Raw genomic sequence first — 17,607 nt, 5'->3', positions numbered from 1 at the left:
ACTCACTCACACAATCACTTTCCTGCTAAAGAGCTAACAAGTCCCCTTCAGGTGGAGGAGGAAGGAGAGTGAGGGAAGAGAGAGAGAGAGAGAGAGAGAGAGGGAGAAAGAGATGAGAGAGAGAGAGAGAGAGAGAGAGGGAGAGAGAGAGAGAGAGGGAGAAAGAGAGAGAGAGAGAGGGAGAGAGAGAGAGAGAGAGAGAGAGAGAGAGAGAGAGAGAGAGAGAGAGAGAGAGACTGTATCAGTGCATCTCAGCAAGAAATAAAACAAAAACAACTGAGAGACAGGGAGCAGACTTTAACTCATCTCTCGAACCTTGAGCACTAGTCATCACTCAACACCACGGGTGCTTGGTGAATAGATGACATACTGTATTTATTAAGCTTTTACTGTGCTATATAGTGAATCACCCTCAAATAATATATGTTATAATAATGAGATTGGTGAAATTGAATTGAAATAATTTCTTGCAGAATATAGTTTTCTCTAATGGTACTTCGTATGACTCAGATAAGAATAAAGAACCAAAAAAAATAAACGTATATTTTGTACTAAAAGAAGAATAAAATGCAGACCAACTGAAACTCCTTAAGCACGTTAGTATAATTGATCTCCTCTATGATCAACAATATCTAATCAGCTCAAAGATAAGCGTGCAGCTTAATCTCCCAATGAAGATATGGAAGCAGATACATAGTTCACGTGTAATAGGATAAGCAGACGTAGTTGAGGGATTAGAATCTCCACAGTGATCTATGAGATTCATTAGGCCTAACTGAGATCTTTGTCTGACCCGCGTGACGACGTGATCGTCACTGATAGATCCACCTCCGCCAGCGGCACACCCCTGCTCCTCCCTCTCTCTCACACACACACACACACACACACACACACACACACACACACACACACACACACACACACACACAAACGCACAGAAACACCCTTTCAGCACACTCCATTACAAACTCCCAGAAACACACACTCGCTCCCAGCATGCGCGCGTTAAGCACAGACTGACACACGACAACCCCCCCCCCAAAAAAAAAAAAAAACAAACAACAACAACAAGGCTAGCAAGGACATTTTAACACACCGGCTAAGTTTCCCGAGCGCTCTGACCGAGCGTAAAGGAGCCCCAGCTGGGAACCGCTGCATTCAGACCTGCGGGCCCCTGGCCCAGCGGGCCGCTCCGTCTCCAGACGAGGGATAATCACAAACAAGGTGGGACCAGATGCTAAATCTGTAAATCCGTGGGGTGACTCGCCCAGTAATGGCTAAAGTGACATTAAGGAACACGGGGACAGACCGAACTGCGCGGGGCACCAGAAAAAGCAACTAGGCTCCAGCAGAGCGCCGCGTACGGCTATTAGCGCGTCTCCAGCTGGGGCCTCGCCCCCTTCCGTAGCGCCCCGAGGGCCCGCCGCCTACGCCGTATCATATCGGCTCGTCATCGTCGGCAGTGCCGTCGGGAGTAACAGGAAGAAAAACAAATCAAACCCCGCCCCCCCCCCAAAAAAAACATGGGTTTTGGGAAGCTGAGCTTTAAATAAACTCCCCGTCCTACTCTGTCCATATATGAAACCACATGGATAGTGGCCTTGAGACAGTCACTGATTCGGAATTGAATTACAAAATCCGGACAGTGTATTTGGGGGCTGCGCCGATGGGGGCGGAGGGGAAATCCAATCAGCTTTTCTTAAACCGATCTATTAAAAAGACTGGGGCGGATGCTGAGGGGGCAATCGTCGGAGATATTACAGGTGGGCCTCGGAGGTTAATTGTGAAGCCGGCGGGGGAATCAATGTGGAACCGCTGTCCCACAGGCCCTAGCGCTGGCGCTCAGCACGCACGGGGAATCAAAAGATTAGTCCAGCTGATTAACAAAAAATGGGAATGTGAGACACGTAAAGGCGACCCGCCGAGACGAATCGGCGTGCTCGCGCCGCGGCCGAAACACAGGTTCGCGCGGCGGCCTGTGGTTTAAACAGGATTTGTACACACTGGACCGCGCCGGATCGCGCCGGGGGGGTGGGGGTTGGGGTCAAAAGGTCCACCGAGGGTAACATCTGTCTCGGGGTGTAGTAGGTGGCGTGATAGACGAGGGTACAGAAACAGGCCGGGTTATTATGAGCGGCTTCTCACGAGAGCGCAGCCTGGAACTCTAACTCTAGCTAATCTAATCTCGGTGGTGATAAGAAGCCAGAGGAGGTTTGAGTGACACGGCTGACTGACGCAGCACTACAGGAAAAGAACGGGTGCACGTTGGAAAAAAAATCACTGCCCCCCCCCGCCTTTCCCATTTCATCAGCGGTAGCCGGTTCTAGGCGTCCTCTAGGATGCCTGATGAAGAGTGAGAGGCGCTGTGTGTGTACTGGAGGTTGGTCGGTGAGAAATAAATAACCCAGACTGACAGACGGACACCCACAACACACAGCAGAAAGTGGCCAGCCAGCCTCCCACCTACCATCCCTCCTCACCGAGTTAATTAAAGACAACACAATAACTGTGATTAAGCTCCTGCCTTTTGTGCACATCGTGTCCTCAAAGAAACTCCTGACGGCATCCAGGTAAAGAAAGGACAAAAGATTAAAACAGTCTCGCCCAAAAAACTAGTGGAGGTTTATGAGGGAGAAGGTCATGTTGATGTGGAGGGTGGGGTTTGGGGTGGGTGGGGTCATGCCGAAACGCTGTCTCCTCCAGAGTTGATCTGAAAAGACAATGCTCCTCCTGTGGGCACCGCTGGCATCTCGAACGGTCTGTCAATGCCAGTCCCATTTCACAGCCTGCTCTAGATCTGTGCCACACACACACACACACACACACACACACTCACGTACACACGCGCACATGCGGATACGCGTGCGCACGCACGCACGCACGCACACACACACACACACACGCACACACACACTGTCCCTCATCACCTTGCTCTGAGATGAATGAGATCTCAGAACGTCCTCAATCATTTTAATCACTCCGTTGGAAAATGCCTCGTTCGCGGCTATCACTCTGCTCTGCCTCGAAGCTAGCACACACACACACACCCACACACACACACACACACACACACACACACACACACACACACACACACACCGTCCTCTCAACACTGCTAACACCTGAGATATGGGACCAGCAGCTAACAGATGGCTGCTGGTTTGTGGAAGCGTTCCTAATTTTGACTCCTCTGCCTTTTTTGTCGAGGGAAGTCCAAAGCCTACTTTGGAATGTAGGTTTAGCATCTGGTTCCTCACACCTGCCTATGGAACAGTGTGCTCACTGTTTACAGCGCAACAGCATGATGCAATCATGGGCTAACGTTAGTGCAACCTCCACTAGTGGAAGTAATCTTTCCTTAATTAGCCCTGTCCTCTTAAACAATAGCAAACAATAACAATAGAATGCTTTTTCTTTTTTTTCATGAAGAATGCAATAGCATTAATCTTGTATTCATAATTTTTGTGTTTATGTTGAGAAAATGTGCCTTTACTATGCGGGAGTAATACTGTGTGCTATTGGATTTAATAGACTAGACAACAGAATCAAACCTGGAGGAGCAATAATCCACACTGACTGTCCTTCAGAGGGATACTGTACATAAAGAACCTCACGGGGCACACGTTAAAAACTACACAACCCATAAGCCACCTGTATGGCGGATTCCTTTTGGAGAAGGGGCGCGGGGGGATCTTCGAGACGACTGTCGGGGCCAGGGAGCGGTGACAGCCCCCCCATCGAACGCCCGTCCCTGCCCTTGCGCCCCCGGGGGGTGTGCCTTCACACCTGCGTCCGCTCCGTGGCGCGTGACATCAGGCCGCCGCCGGCCGCCGCGCCCTCCCTGACAGCCGCCCCTTGTTGATGGCTAATTAAAACGGGAGCGTGTGAAAGGCGCCGCTCGCCTGAAGGGGGACCGGCGTTCAACCTTTCCAAGATGGCCGCGTATCGACAGCGTCGTTAAGGCGAGAGGAACCTTCGCAGCTCGAGGGGGGGGGATGGGGGGAGGGAGAGGTCACTGAAGAGGCAGAGGGAAGGGGGGTCAGAACGAAAAAAAAACAAACATTAATTCAATTTGTGATACTTCTTCTTTGCTGAGAACACGCTCTTCTCTTTGTCCTTCAAAATCCTGAACAATGAACGAAACAGAGGAAGCCGAGGTTCCCACCAGTGTTCCTGCAGCAGGTCGAGGCAGGAAGGCACAAAGCCCGGGGATCAACGCTTAAGTCTCCATCACAGAAAGTCAATTCAAGGTCAGCGCTGGTTCAGGCAGCCACAGTGTCTCACACATCCCCGTTCCTGTTAAATGAATGGGCTTAGGAGCAGCCTGACGTTTTCTCTGTGTGTGTGTGTGTGTGTGTGTCTGTGGGTGTGTGTGTGTGTGTGTGTGCGTGTCTGTGTCTGTCTGTGTGTGCGTGTGTGTGTGTGTGTGTGTGTGTGTGTGTGTGTCTGTGTGTGCAGCCCACTGTATTCCGCTGTCGCCTGTCTGTGTTCCTGTAGCTGCTGTCATGCCAAATAGTGTTCCTGTAGCTGCTGCTGCTGTCTTGCCAAATAGTCTGGGTGCCAAAATGTGTCCGGGTGATGTAATCGGAATGTCACTGCTATACCAGCGTGTCATGCTAGCCTTCCTGACATTCCTGAGTAGCGTTCGCGCGTTAACTTTTCCTCGGAATCGTCATTTACCGGAGACGAGATCGCCACATCATAAAAATCCATCTAAATCTTAGCTAGGTATACTCGCGCCTAAAATTATACTTTTTCTCTGCTTTTTTGAAAAACATTCCTAATGTAAACAATTGCAAATCGAATATAAAAGGTGACCCTAAGCGCGCACCGTACGGCAAAACTAAAAAGAGCACGTTATAGTGCCGCGCCTTCTGCCACGTGGAGCCAGCCCCGCTCGTCTCCTGTGACGGCGCCATGGCGCCCGGCGTCTCCACCGGCTCTTCTGGAGGCCTCCCGCCCCCGCGCGCCTCTAATTGAGGGTTAATTGTCAATTACGTTCGCCGGGCGAAACAATTGATTCGACTTAATTTTGCTTTATATTCTTATGACCTGTACATACAAACAGATCACCATTGCAAGGGAGACTGTGTTCTTCTTCTTGTGTCATAACCTGGCTAAATAAAGCTTAGATAAGCCGACATCTATCCTCGGGTACTACGCGTGTCCTGACGCCTCTGTGATTACATTCTTTAGGGAGATAATCACACACAGCCATCTGCACTTGACCAGTTTTGCCTACAGATGTATTGCGTATAGATCTTTACAGTTACCCGGCTGGCCTGCTGTGCATTGATGCGCCGCGCTGTGTGGGTGGGCGCCATATAAAGCAATAACTAATTTACGGCTAGCAGGTTCCTGTTATTGGCCTAAATCGATCGAGTGACACGGCAAACAGGAGCAGTCCATTGATCCTGCTTATTGATGGACCGGTCAATTATTGCCCAGTGCATTTATAGACCCTGGGAGAGAGGCAGAGCGATACACACAGGAGCGCCCCAGCGTTTGTTTGGCCGGTTGAATCCCCTTCGATGGGTTCCCAAGGCAGGCCGCGCTACAGGGGTCAGGCTGATACCGAGGGCAGGTTGGCGTGACTGGAAGTATGGGAGTCAATGCCTCGGAGTCGACTGCGTGAGCCGACTACGTGTTTTCATTACACGACGGCGAGAAAAGAAGGCGACCTACTTTTAGCAAAACTTGTTTCAGAACTAGTTTTAGTCTGGGCTTTGTTCGTCTCACACAGAAAGCCTGTGGTAGAGCTGCGGGAGCCGAGAGAGAGAGGAGCGAGATGCTCACGGTGTCCCGCTGCAAATCACGGGCAAACAACGTGTTCCAGAAAGCTGCTGCGCTCGGCTGTGTTATGACAATTCTGTCGAGGACTTGAGTGAGCGAAAAACAACCAATCCCGTTTGAAATGCGGAGGGGGGGGGGGGGGTTGGGGGAGGGGGGGGGGTGAACAAAGGCTGTCAGAGTGAGTCAGACAGCCGAGCTGAGAGCCACACGGGGTACAGGAAAGGAAAGAGCGAGGGGGGGTCGGGGGGGGGGAGAAAAAGTTATCTCCCAGCCCTCATCGTGACTCTCTCGCCGCCGCAACTCTGTCCTCGCCAACGTCACGCCCCCCCTCCCCCCCCACCCGCGGGCGTCGCTGACAGGATAGAGCGGCGACGGCCATCTCTGCTCGCCCCCCGTCCCTCCTCCCCCGGCGTGATTGATGAACCTAATTTTGTCAATTAATGGACGCCCCCCCCCCCCCCCCCCCACTCCCTCTCGTTGATAACAGTCAGATTGCAGTTTGTAACTGTTAGTGTTCCTGGCTGTCGCAGATTCATTTTAATTAGAGCTCCCGTTTGCTCTCACTTTCTCTCGGGTTCGCTCAGACACACAGAAGCCCGGCCTACTGCCTCCCTCCTCCTTCATATACTGTGTTCAGTCAGAGGCCGACCCTCCTTTCCCCGTTTTTAGGACCAAATCCTTCCCGGGGAGTCGAGGCTAATGTCGACGATGTATCTCACAATCACTTAGCAACTCGGTAATGAGTACACTTCATTTGCATAACGACGCTCCTAATTGCTTTAAAGTGCGCATATATGCAGTCAATACGTCAGGCTAATGGTGGTATGTGGGCGCATTACGAGCAAGACGAGGTGAGACGCCCCGGGGTCGCTGAGCGATAGCCGATCCTTCACGGGCGAGCGCCCGGGCTACAGCTCAGCGCGCAGACGCGCGGCGTAACGAGGCTTACTCCCACGACGCCGTCAGCGGGGAAAACAGATACAACAACAACAACAACAAAACACAAAGACACGTGAGGAAAATGCTTTGGCATTCGTTTGATTTACATTTTAGAGTGGCTTTCATCTGGGTGCGTCGCGGCAACTTGGCTAAGGGTACGCAGGCCTCTTCATCACGGAGCTCCGGGCGCAGCTCCACGCCGCTTATCAGCGGTAAAGCACAATAAACGACACCACCGGCGAAGCGCCCGTCTACACGGGAATAAATGTCCGCCGTGTCGGCGGTACGTCAACGGCCGGCGTTAAGTACACGTCTATAAATAACCACGTGGGCTTCAGCAGTTGGTTTTCTATGATTATCGTCATTTTCAAAGTGAATTGGGACAATGGGTATTACCGGTGACGCGCGCTGCCATCTCGAGAGCCATCTGCTCGGCGTACCAAAGTACCTTTCACAGAGACACGATTCCTTAGCGATACCGCGCCCCTCCCAGAGGGCTGTCGTGTGCTATCAAAATACACACACCAAAAAACATAAACAAAGATTAAACTGTTATGCCTCTCCTTTGGCCGACAAATCCCACCGTAGCGTCTCCCCTTCCGTTTACGTTTGGATTGAATCTCCTGCCGTCGGCGGGGCCGTGACTCGAGGGCGAGGTGGAGGGATTCCGTGAGGACATCGGAGGGAAGCGCTGACGAGGCGTGACGGCTGGGAGAGCGCGGGCGGCGAGCTGAGGGGAGGGAGGACGAGCACGGACCGCCGGTGTCTGGCGCAGGATTAGCTCTCGGCAACAAGTGCCGGGGGAGGGCTCTGCATCAAACCAGGGAGCCTGGGAAACATGAGGGGGGGGCGACGGGGCTCTGTCTGGTACCCAGAGATGAGCCTGGGCCTTTCGGGAGAGTAACGAGGTGCAGATCGGAGCCGCTGACGCCACTGGATACCAGGCTAACCTTCCTGAGGGATACCAGGCTAACCTTCCTGAGGGATACCAGGCTAACCTTCCTGAGGGATACCAGGCTAACCTTCCTGAGGGATACCAGGCTAACCTTCCTGAGGGATACCGGGCTAACCTTCCTGAGGGATACCGGGCTAACCTTCCTGAGAGAGACCAGGCTAACCTTCCTGAGGGATACCAGGCTAACCTTCCTGAGGGATACCAGGCTAACCTTCCTGAGGGATACCAGGCTAACCTTCCTGAGGGATACCAGGCTAACCTTCCTGAGGGATACCAGGCTAACCTTCCTGAGGGATACCAGGCTAACCTTCCTGAGGGAGACCAGGCTAACCTTCCTGAGGGATACCAGGCTTCACTGAGGGATACCAGGCTAACCTTCCTGAGGGATACCAGGCTAACCTTCCTGAGGGAGACCAGGCTAACCTTCCTGAGGGATACCAGGCTTCACTGAGGGATACCAGGCTAACCTTCCTGAGGGATACCAGCCTAACCTTCCTGAGGGATACCAGGCTAACCTTCCTGAGGGATACCAGGCTAACCTTCCTGAGGGATACCAGGCTAACCTTCCTGAGGGAGACCAGGCTAACCTTCCTGAGGGATACCAGGCTAACCTTCCTGAGGGAGACCAGGCTAACCTTCCAGAGGGATACCAGGCTAACCTTCCTGAGGGATACCAGGCTAACCTTCCTGAGGGATACCAGGCTAACCTTCACTGAGGGATACCAGGCTAACCTTCCTGAGGGATACCAGGCTAACCTTCCTGACGGATACCAGGCTAACCTTCCTGAGGGAGACCAGGCTAACCTTCCTGCGGAGGAGGAGCAGGAGGAGGGTGAATAATGAGGAGTAAAGTGAGCCAGGCCAGTATACAGTATGGGACCCCCACTGGAGGTTTGGTCCTGATGTACAGTAGGCAGTGTTTTTTTTGTTACTGTTTTCCTTTTTGTTTATATTACAAAACTGTAAGTTGCGAAGAACCCACTCAATATATCAAACAACAGTTTAAGCTTCACTAAATAGTCATATTTTGTCATCAAAAGTCGATGTCCTGAGAAGAGTGAGCATGTACCAAAATTCACAGAAGCATATCTTCTTCAAATATTTGCAGATTTCAATGTACAGTATGGCACATCATTTGAAAGCTTACAATTTACACTTCTGTAAAAAAAACTGAAAAGTGGCTTACATCAGGACCGAACCGCCAGTGGTGGTCACATATATGCCTGATTGTAACCTCCACTGCTTAAACTGAGAAAAACATCACCTCCCCAATACTAACGCCATCAAATCTACTGGCTGGCGTGACTGTTTGAGGAACACCCTCTCATCCAAATGCAGACACGGTGACATGTCAGCTACCCGTGTTCGGTGACAAACTCCAAGGCGTATGGGACTGGGGGGGGGGGGGCGTGGGACTGGATCCCAATGGACCGAGGCTGGGTTGGGGGGGGGTCAACTTCCCCAGAGTCCCCTGACCGGTAGGGCACTGAGGCTTGATTAGCGGGATGTGTCCGTAGCTCGCCCAGGAGAGGGCGAGTGAGGCCTGGGTAGTCTAGTAGAATGTGCTCCGTCTCTCTGGCCCTCCCCCCAGCCCCTCGCCCCCGGGGACGAGAGGCCGAGCGGCCTGTCAGACCGCTCCACCGACTAATGGACCTGCCACATCACACCCCTGCGTTCCACGCGAACAAGACACTGATTGGGGGAATTTCCGGGGAATTCACCCTCGTAACGACGCGCGGATTGAGATGTCCCGCTGTCCGGTGGCCACGGCGGCGCTAACGCCACACGAGGGACGATGACAAATCGGGATCTCCTTCTGATAATAAGCGAGACACGTGTCCTACTCAGCGAGAGTGTCACTACTGACATGGGGACTCAAGACTCAATGGTTCAAACTTTGTACAGAGAGAAATAGAACTGTCAGAGACATGCTAAAAATGTCCCCGTTCGTCACTAGTTCAATCAATCAATCAATCAATCAAAGCTTTATTTGTATAGCGCATTTCAGACCCAGAGGCAACACAATGCGTTTTGAGTTTTTATTTTTTTTAGTTTATTTATATAGCTGTATTATTACTATATTACTATACTATATTCACTATATTAGATATAGTCCTACATAACAATACCTTGATAAGTTCCAGGCAGCATGCTGATGCTGGGGAGAGTTCTGTTGTGTTTCTGCTTGACCTAAGGGCAGCGTTTGACCCGACTGACCACTCCGTTCTCTTTAGTAGCCTTCAGCAAAATGTGTGGGTTGTGGATGAATAAATCTACTCATGTGTTCTGATCTATACCTGTGCGTTCAATCCCTGCTCACATTCTGTTCTCCCTCTACACACTTACCATTGCTGTTTTAATTAGTCGATTGAAGTATTTCTTATCATTGTTATGTTGATGATTCACAGCTGTATTGTACTTCTCATTCAGACGGAATGACCTTATTAAGCGCTCTACCTTGCACACCTGCTTAACAGCTATCAAGGACTGGATGTTATATAACTTCTTCCGGTTTAACCCTGAGAAGACAGAAGTCCTCATCGCCGGCCCTGAAAGGATGTCTGATCAAATACAGCGGTGCTCTGGTCCTTTAGCCGCCAAGGTTAAGCCTCTCAATACCTACAGTACGAGTCTTTTTTCATGAGCATATTAACTTTGGATTGCCTGTGAAGAAAGTGGGACAATCCAGTTTCTTTCAAATAACAAACATAGCAAAAAATCAAATCTAACAAACATAGCAAAAATCAAATCTAACAAAAAATCTAATCTTTCAAATAACAAACATAGCAACCCCCCCCCACCCTGAGTCACTGTTCTTGGCTCCAGTCTAAAATGCTAGACTTTTAAACAAGACACGCCAGGTCACACATAACCCCGGTGTGGGCCACCCACTGGTTACCCACTGACTGCAGCATTGATTTGAAAAGTATCTTATTCACCTATTAAGCCCCAACAGGCTGGGCCCACGGTATCACACAGGCTGGGCCTACGGTATCACACAGGCTGGGCCTACGGTATCACACAGGCTGGGCCCACGGTATCACACAGGCTGGGCCCACGGGATCACACAGGCTGGGCCCACGGTATCACACAGGCTGGGCCCACGGTATCACACAGGCTGGGCCTACGGTATCACACAGGCTGGGCCCAGGGTATCACACAGGCTGGGCCCAGGGTATCACACAGGCTGGGCCCACGGGATCACACAGGCTGGGCCCACGGGATCACACAGGCTGGGCCCACGGTATCACACAGGCTGGGCCCACGGGATCACACAGGCTGGGCCCACGTTAGCTGAGTTATTAGGTCCCCCGGACACAGTGAGATCAGTGAGATCTCTCAGGTCCATCTGTAGCAGATGTAGCTCCCACTCTCTGGAACCATCTCCCCTAAGTTATTTAGTGGATAATTAAGAAGCTGTTAGTTACGATAGCTGTTAGATAGATAGATAGATGGATAGATAGATAAGATATATACACTGTAGATATGATAGATAGATAGATAGATAGATAGATAGATAGATAGATAGATAGATAGATAGATAGATAGATAGATAGATAGATAGATAGATAGATAGATAGATAGATAGATAGACAGATAGATAGATAGATACTGTAGGTATATATTCATATTCATAGATAGGGAGAGACAGGGAGAGAGAGAGAGAGAGATAGAGAGAGAGAGAGAGAGAGAGAGAGAGATAGAGAGAGAGAGAGAGATAGAGAGAGAGAGAGAGAGAGAGAGAGAGAGAGAGAGAGACAGGGAGAGAGAGAGAGACAGGGAGAGAGAGAGGGAGAGAGAGAGAGATGGTTAGGTTCATTCTAGGCAAGAAAGCTGAAAGGTTACGATCAGGACAGGTACCGGGATTACAAAGAGGAAAGAAAACACCCAGATAGAGGGATTTAGTTTCGTTGCCTTTTACCTGTTTCTTTATTCCCTCTCGGGAGTTAAGCATTCCATTCCTAAACGCCACGCAAGGCTTGATGTCAAGATCCGTTCAGTCGTCTGTCTGATAATAGAAGTTCATGAGAAAAGACAGCGAAAGGCTAACACTAAAGATGGAACAAAACAGCGTGAACACGAGCTGAAATGAATTTGCACTGTTGCACTCGTGCTGTCTAGGGAAGAGGCGGTCTCTGGAAACCAAAGGCAAATACTTAGTATAAATCCGCCTACAGTATCAAACCACCTTCCTATGCATTTCATCTCCTGTTATATCCATCGCTGCAGCATGAGTATATGGTGTACTAATGCCAACATGCTTCGTATGTGGCGCTGTAAACCTTCGGCCAATGAGGTTGTTTCCACTGTCTTCCTGGTGACTTCCTGTGTTAATGTCAATCAAGTCAATGTCTGGCTGAAATTAGCATCCATTTAACCACACCATTACAACTAATAATCAAGATGCATTATTCATGAATCATCACTGGCATTTGCGTTGTGGTAAATATCGTTTGAATCATTACTATATATATGTGTACTGTATACACACAGCCATGTCACAATGAAAGCTCGTTGTGCTCTATTGTCAGCTTGTTCAAATGGGACTTGAAGAGGCCGTCATCGAGCCTCCCTCGTTCCCTCGCTCTCCTTCAGACGTACAGTATCCCCCTACTCAGACACAGATCAAGGCAATTACGAGCATTAGCATATGCAAAACGATATCACAGTAAACACATGGCCACGGCTGCCATTTTCCAATAAACACGAATTCCTGGTAAGACGGCGACATCATCACACACTTCTCCCTGCTGTTGCTTCACCCGACTCCTCCTCTCCATTGTCATGATTAAAATGACAACAATCGTTCGGAGCTGATGTTGGCTGTTCAGACGGACAGTGTGCTGACATTTTTAAATGAAAATCTGAGTCTCTAATGCGACATAATGGTGACTGAGAATTGGCTATCGTTTCTGGCAGTTGCATTCCTGTATTGATGGACAGGCTTTGACAGAAGTGGACTCAAAATGTCGTGTGTCCTGTTTTTACCCCCCCCCCCCCCCCCCCCCACACACACACACACTTTTAAGAACATTTTTGGGGGTTAATTAAAAGGCTCCATGGTTTCTCTGGGCTGCAAATATGAATTAATTGGCACGCAAAGAAAACAAATCTACACAGGGACCATTGCTGAGGTAAACAGTACGCTGTGGGAAATGTCACCACGGTGTGTTGACCTGGTTTCACGTGTGCAAACATAAACAGATGTACATGATGATAAATGAATAGACCTACTCTACCAAATATTTATAATTTAAAGGTGCATTTTTTGGAAGAAAAAAAAAGTGTCATATTTCACGGCTGACAGTGCTTACTTAAATGTTATTAAAAACAACCATATTTGACTACAGTAAACAAAATATAACAATAACAAGACAAGCCTTTTCGATGCTTGACTTTTTTGCACTAACCCAAAAGACAGCGACACACACACAGAGAGAGAGAGAGATCGAGAGAGAGTGAGAGACAGAGAGAGAGATATTAGAGTAAAATGCCATCGCTTAAAGAAGATATGTTCGCCTACTGAAGTACATACAGGAATACATACAGTAACCTGCGCTATATGTTCATATATGAAGCAAATATATATAGATAGATAGATAGATAGATAGATATATAGATAGATAGATAGATAGATAGATAGATAGATAGATAGATAGATAGATAGATAGATATGACCTAAATCAAACAACCTCTGTGAACAATACAAGGTGGTACCTGCATGAATGCATTATGTCAATGCAGAAGTCATGAGGTCAGTATTACAGTTAATCTGGGCTCGCCAAGTTACCACAACACACTCGCAAAGTGTAGTCATGTGGTGTGTGTGTTGAGAGAGAGAGAGAGAGAGAGAGAGAGAGAGAGGGAGAGAGAGAGAGAGAGAGAGAGAGAGAGAGAGATAGAGAGGTCTCGGTAGAATCACCAGCCTGGAGGCTAAAACATTGGATATACGGTACTTGCTGTTTAACAGTGCGTACGCCAGCATGTACATCACATTTTGTGGCACATTAATTTCTGAGGACTTGCACAACCAACTGCAGCCAAGGCGCCAAAGGAACGCAACATACGCCTGGTAGCCATATTGCGTACGCGAACGCAAGTATATCACGGCCTTAGCTCCTCCATGCTAGGAACATCTACCTATTCCCTACAGGACATCCCCTCTGCTGGACACGGCATTTATTTGGTTATATTGTATTTTGTAGTTGTCATGTCCTGTCTTTGCGCTGTCCTGTCCTGCACCCTTTCTGATGTCGTCTCCAGTAGTGTATGATGCACCATTACCCTAAATAAATTCCTAGTATGTGTAAACCATATGCATGACAAACACACAGATCTTGAATGTGCTACAGCCTCCATATGGAACATGGAAGAACATTCTGGAATGTCAATATTCTGTCAATATTCAGTTCCTAGCACAGGACTTCTGAGGACAAAACATTTGTATTGTATTGTATTGTATTGCACTGTACTTTAGATTGCTATTTTTGCACTTTGCCTTCAGCACTTGATTATGCTCTTCGTCACTTGTTTTAGAAAGAAGATGCACTTGTGAGTTCTGGCAAGTAGTAGTACATTGGCTTTTCCTACGTTAAATGCAATTATTGTTAGTCGCTTTGGATAAAAGCGTCTGCTACATGACTGACTGACTGTAATTTGACTTCCTTGTATGCCTTGATATAATACAGTACGGCGATCGTTTCATTCACATGGTGTAGAGTTTGCATACACTGTTGTAGAGATCCTACTAGTACGTATGTAGCGTGTAGTTAACATACAGGACTACTGCCCCATGTGGTCAGACCACACAGTTACAGGTGGAAATGTATGAGGTGGCTTAAAGTAAATAAGTAAATAAATACATAAATAAATACCATGCAGCGCTTTCCACGGTCTTAGGTCCTCTGGGAGCGGAAAGGTTCAACTGAATATCAGCGCTCTGAATTATGCCGTTGAGTAAGGGGGGGTCGGTTGAGCCGGGGGCTGATCTATTAGACAGGAAGGAACATCAGTCAAGACTCCAGGACCCGCCTCTTATCGGCACCCCCCCTCGATCTCCCATTAGCGGTATGCACGGCCCCCCGGTCGACAGACCCCCCACCGGGTCCCAATCCTCCATACCCAACAGACATACATCTGGGGGGGCGGGGGGGGGGCACAAAAGCCTAGCTGGTGAAATAGGGGTCTCCAGAGACTTGTGCCTCAATGCCACGCCTTTGTGGGCTCCCATTACTTCTGATAGATAGGGATCACTACACTGCTGAACAAACAGCCCATTTAGTCATTTGCATACATTACAGTAATGGAAGGAGAGGGGGAGAAATGTATGTATCAATAAGCCTAAATGAGCTTCCGCCGAGCTGCGTTCTCAGTCTGAAAGAGCAAGATGAATGTGCTAGGGAGGATACTGCAACTACTGCTGGTGTAAATACATAATACTGTATGAAGAGGTTTGAAAATAAGCATTGCACCACACACACACACACACACACACAAGCAAACAAGCGCACACACACGCGGAGATCATTCGCCACTGAGCTGGAACGTTCGAGGGAAAAGGAGAAGTCAGTCAGCTATGAAACGGCAGACTTTCATTTCGTTGCCGACGTTGTTGGCGTTGTTTGGTCGGTCATGTTTCAGGGCACGGGCATCCCCCCCCCCGCGGAGAGCCGTCTAAAATGGTCTGACTCGTCTCGCTACACCTTCCAGCGAGGATATATCAAACCAAAATAAATATGGCGGCGGACGCAGTCACTCACACACGCTTCGGCGTGCTGCGCTACATGGACAAGCGTTACGTCTGAGCCGAAGTAGGGCTGCACAATTAATCGTGAATTAATCGAAATCGCGATTACGACCTCCGCAATTAACTAATCGCAAAAGGCCGCAATTAATGCGATTAATAATTTTGCTTTGAATTGAGTGTGCTAGGACTACACGGCTTCTCACGGCGCCGATGTGCTTGGTCATGTTGCTCCCCCCCTTCCCCCCCCACCCAATCCCCCGCAGGTTCAGGGAGGCCAAAGCAGAAAGTGGCGATGTGTGTGACCGGTATAATTAAACGGACCGCTGCTCGAGGTTCGGGGATGATGAATGGCGAGAGGAAGCCGGCTCGGCCCGCGCATCCAGAGGAGGTGAGCCCTAGGCGCCGCGGCAGAGTGTCTTTTGTTTTCGAAAGCGGCGGGGACCGCCTTTTGGCGTCCCGTCATCCGGATGGACGGCGGCGGGGGGGGAAGCGCAGGAGACACGGCCTCCGAGCGCCTTGTTGCTGTTTGGAGCGCATCACTGCGTCAGCCACCGGGGAGGTCAAACACAGGTCACATCCAGCGCTGGAGGCTGAGAGGAGGACTGAGAGGGACTGATGTGGTGATGAATGGAGAGGGAGTGAGGAGGAGGGGGGGTTGAGAGAGAGAGGGAGAGAGAGAGAGAGAGAGACAGGGAGAGAGAGAGAGACAGGGAGAGAGAGAGAGAGAGAGAGAGAGAGACAGGGAGAGAGAGAGGGAGAGAGAGAGAGAGAGACAGGGAGAGAGAGAGAGAGAGAGAGAGAGAGAGAGAGAGAGAGAGAGAGAGAGAGAGAGAGAGAGAGAGAGACAGGGAGAGAGAGAGGGAGAGAGAGAGAGAGAGAGACAGGGAGAGAGAGAGAGACGGGGAGAGAGAGAGAGAGAGGGAGGAAGAGGGACAGACAGAGAGAAAGAGGAAGAGAAGAAGAAGGAGAGAGCTAAAGAGTGAGAGACAGAGAGAGGAGAAGAGGGAGAGAGATAGAGTGAGAGACAGAGAGAGAAGAGGGAGAGAGATATAGAGCGAGAGACAGAGAGAGGAGAAGAGGGAGAGAGATAGAGAGAGAGAGACAGAGAGAGGAGAAGAGGGAGAGAGATAGAGAGTGAGAGACAGAGAGAGGAGAGGGAGAGAGATATAGAGTGAGAGACAGAGAGAGGAGAAGAGGGAGAGAGATAGAGTGAGACAGAAAGAGGAGAAGAGGGAGAGAGATAGAGAGAGACAGAGAGAGGAGAAGAGGGAGAGAGATAGAGAGTGAGAGACAGAGAGAGGAGAAGAGGGAGAGAGATAGACAGTGAGAGACAGAGAGAGGAGAAGAGGGAGAGAGATAGAGAGCGAGAGACAGAGAGAGGAGAAGAGGGAGAGAGATAGAGAGAGACAGAGAGGGAGAGAGAGCGAGCGAGGGAGCAGGATGGACTGACACAGATGTGTTTTCCATTTAAATCACCTTGACGCTTCATCGATCCTGCGTTGCACAAAGGAAACTAGTCTTGACGTTCGTCCTAGCAAAGGTAAGTACAGCTCCTCCCTCATCCGCAAAAGACCCAACACAGCTGCATTTACATTCTCCTGTCAGCCGCACTGAGGAGATGGAGACCGGTTCAAAATGGAGGTAAAAACCACCCCGTTATTCTCCAACATCGAGTCGGATTCCTGGCACCTCCTGTCCACACGTCGAAGTGTCCTTGGGCAAAGCACTGAACCCCAAATTGCTCCCAATGAGCAGGCTAGCACCTTGCACGGCAGCTGGCCGCCATAGGTGTGCGAATGTGAGTGAGTGGGTGAATGAGAGGCCATAGGTGTGTGAATGTGAGTGAGTGGGTGAATGAGAGGCCATTGTAAAGCGCTTTGGATAAGGACTCCATATAAGTGCCGTCCATTTACAAAACGAGGCGGTGACCACAAATGGACCTGGTCATATACGACCTGATCAGGTGAGACGGGGAGGGAGGGAGGGAGGCATTACCATTCTCTCTCTCTCTCTCTCTCTCTCTCTCTCTCTCTCCCCTCTCTCTCTCTCTCTCTCTCTCTCTCACTCTCTCACTCTCTCACTGCTGCAGTACGTCTGCACCCCTCCCTTCCCTCCCACTCAGGCTCCGCCCTCCAAGGAGCCGCCGGGGGATCGATGCTGACACCGCGGGGGG

At 49.8% G+C, this 17,607-nt stretch overlaps 1 protein-coding gene across 1 annotated transcript in view; it reads right to left on the bottom strand.

Moving 5' to 3' along the window:
- Window positions 1-17,607, bottom strand: part of diaph2 (diaphanous-related formin 2) — a gene marked incomplete at its 3' end in the record, with an annotated part of 387,717 nt that overhangs the window by 69,607 nt on the left and 300,503 nt on the right. The gene's annotated exons all lie outside the window — the stretch shown is intronic.

Source organism: Borostomias antarcticus (assembly GCF_949987555.1).
Source record: "Borostomias antarcticus genome assembly, chromosome: 28".
Lineage (NCBI taxonomy): Eukaryota > Metazoa > Chordata > Actinopteri > Stomiiformes > Stomiidae > Borostomias > Borostomias antarcticus.
This window is presented reverse-complemented; position numbering and strand designations above follow the sequence as displayed.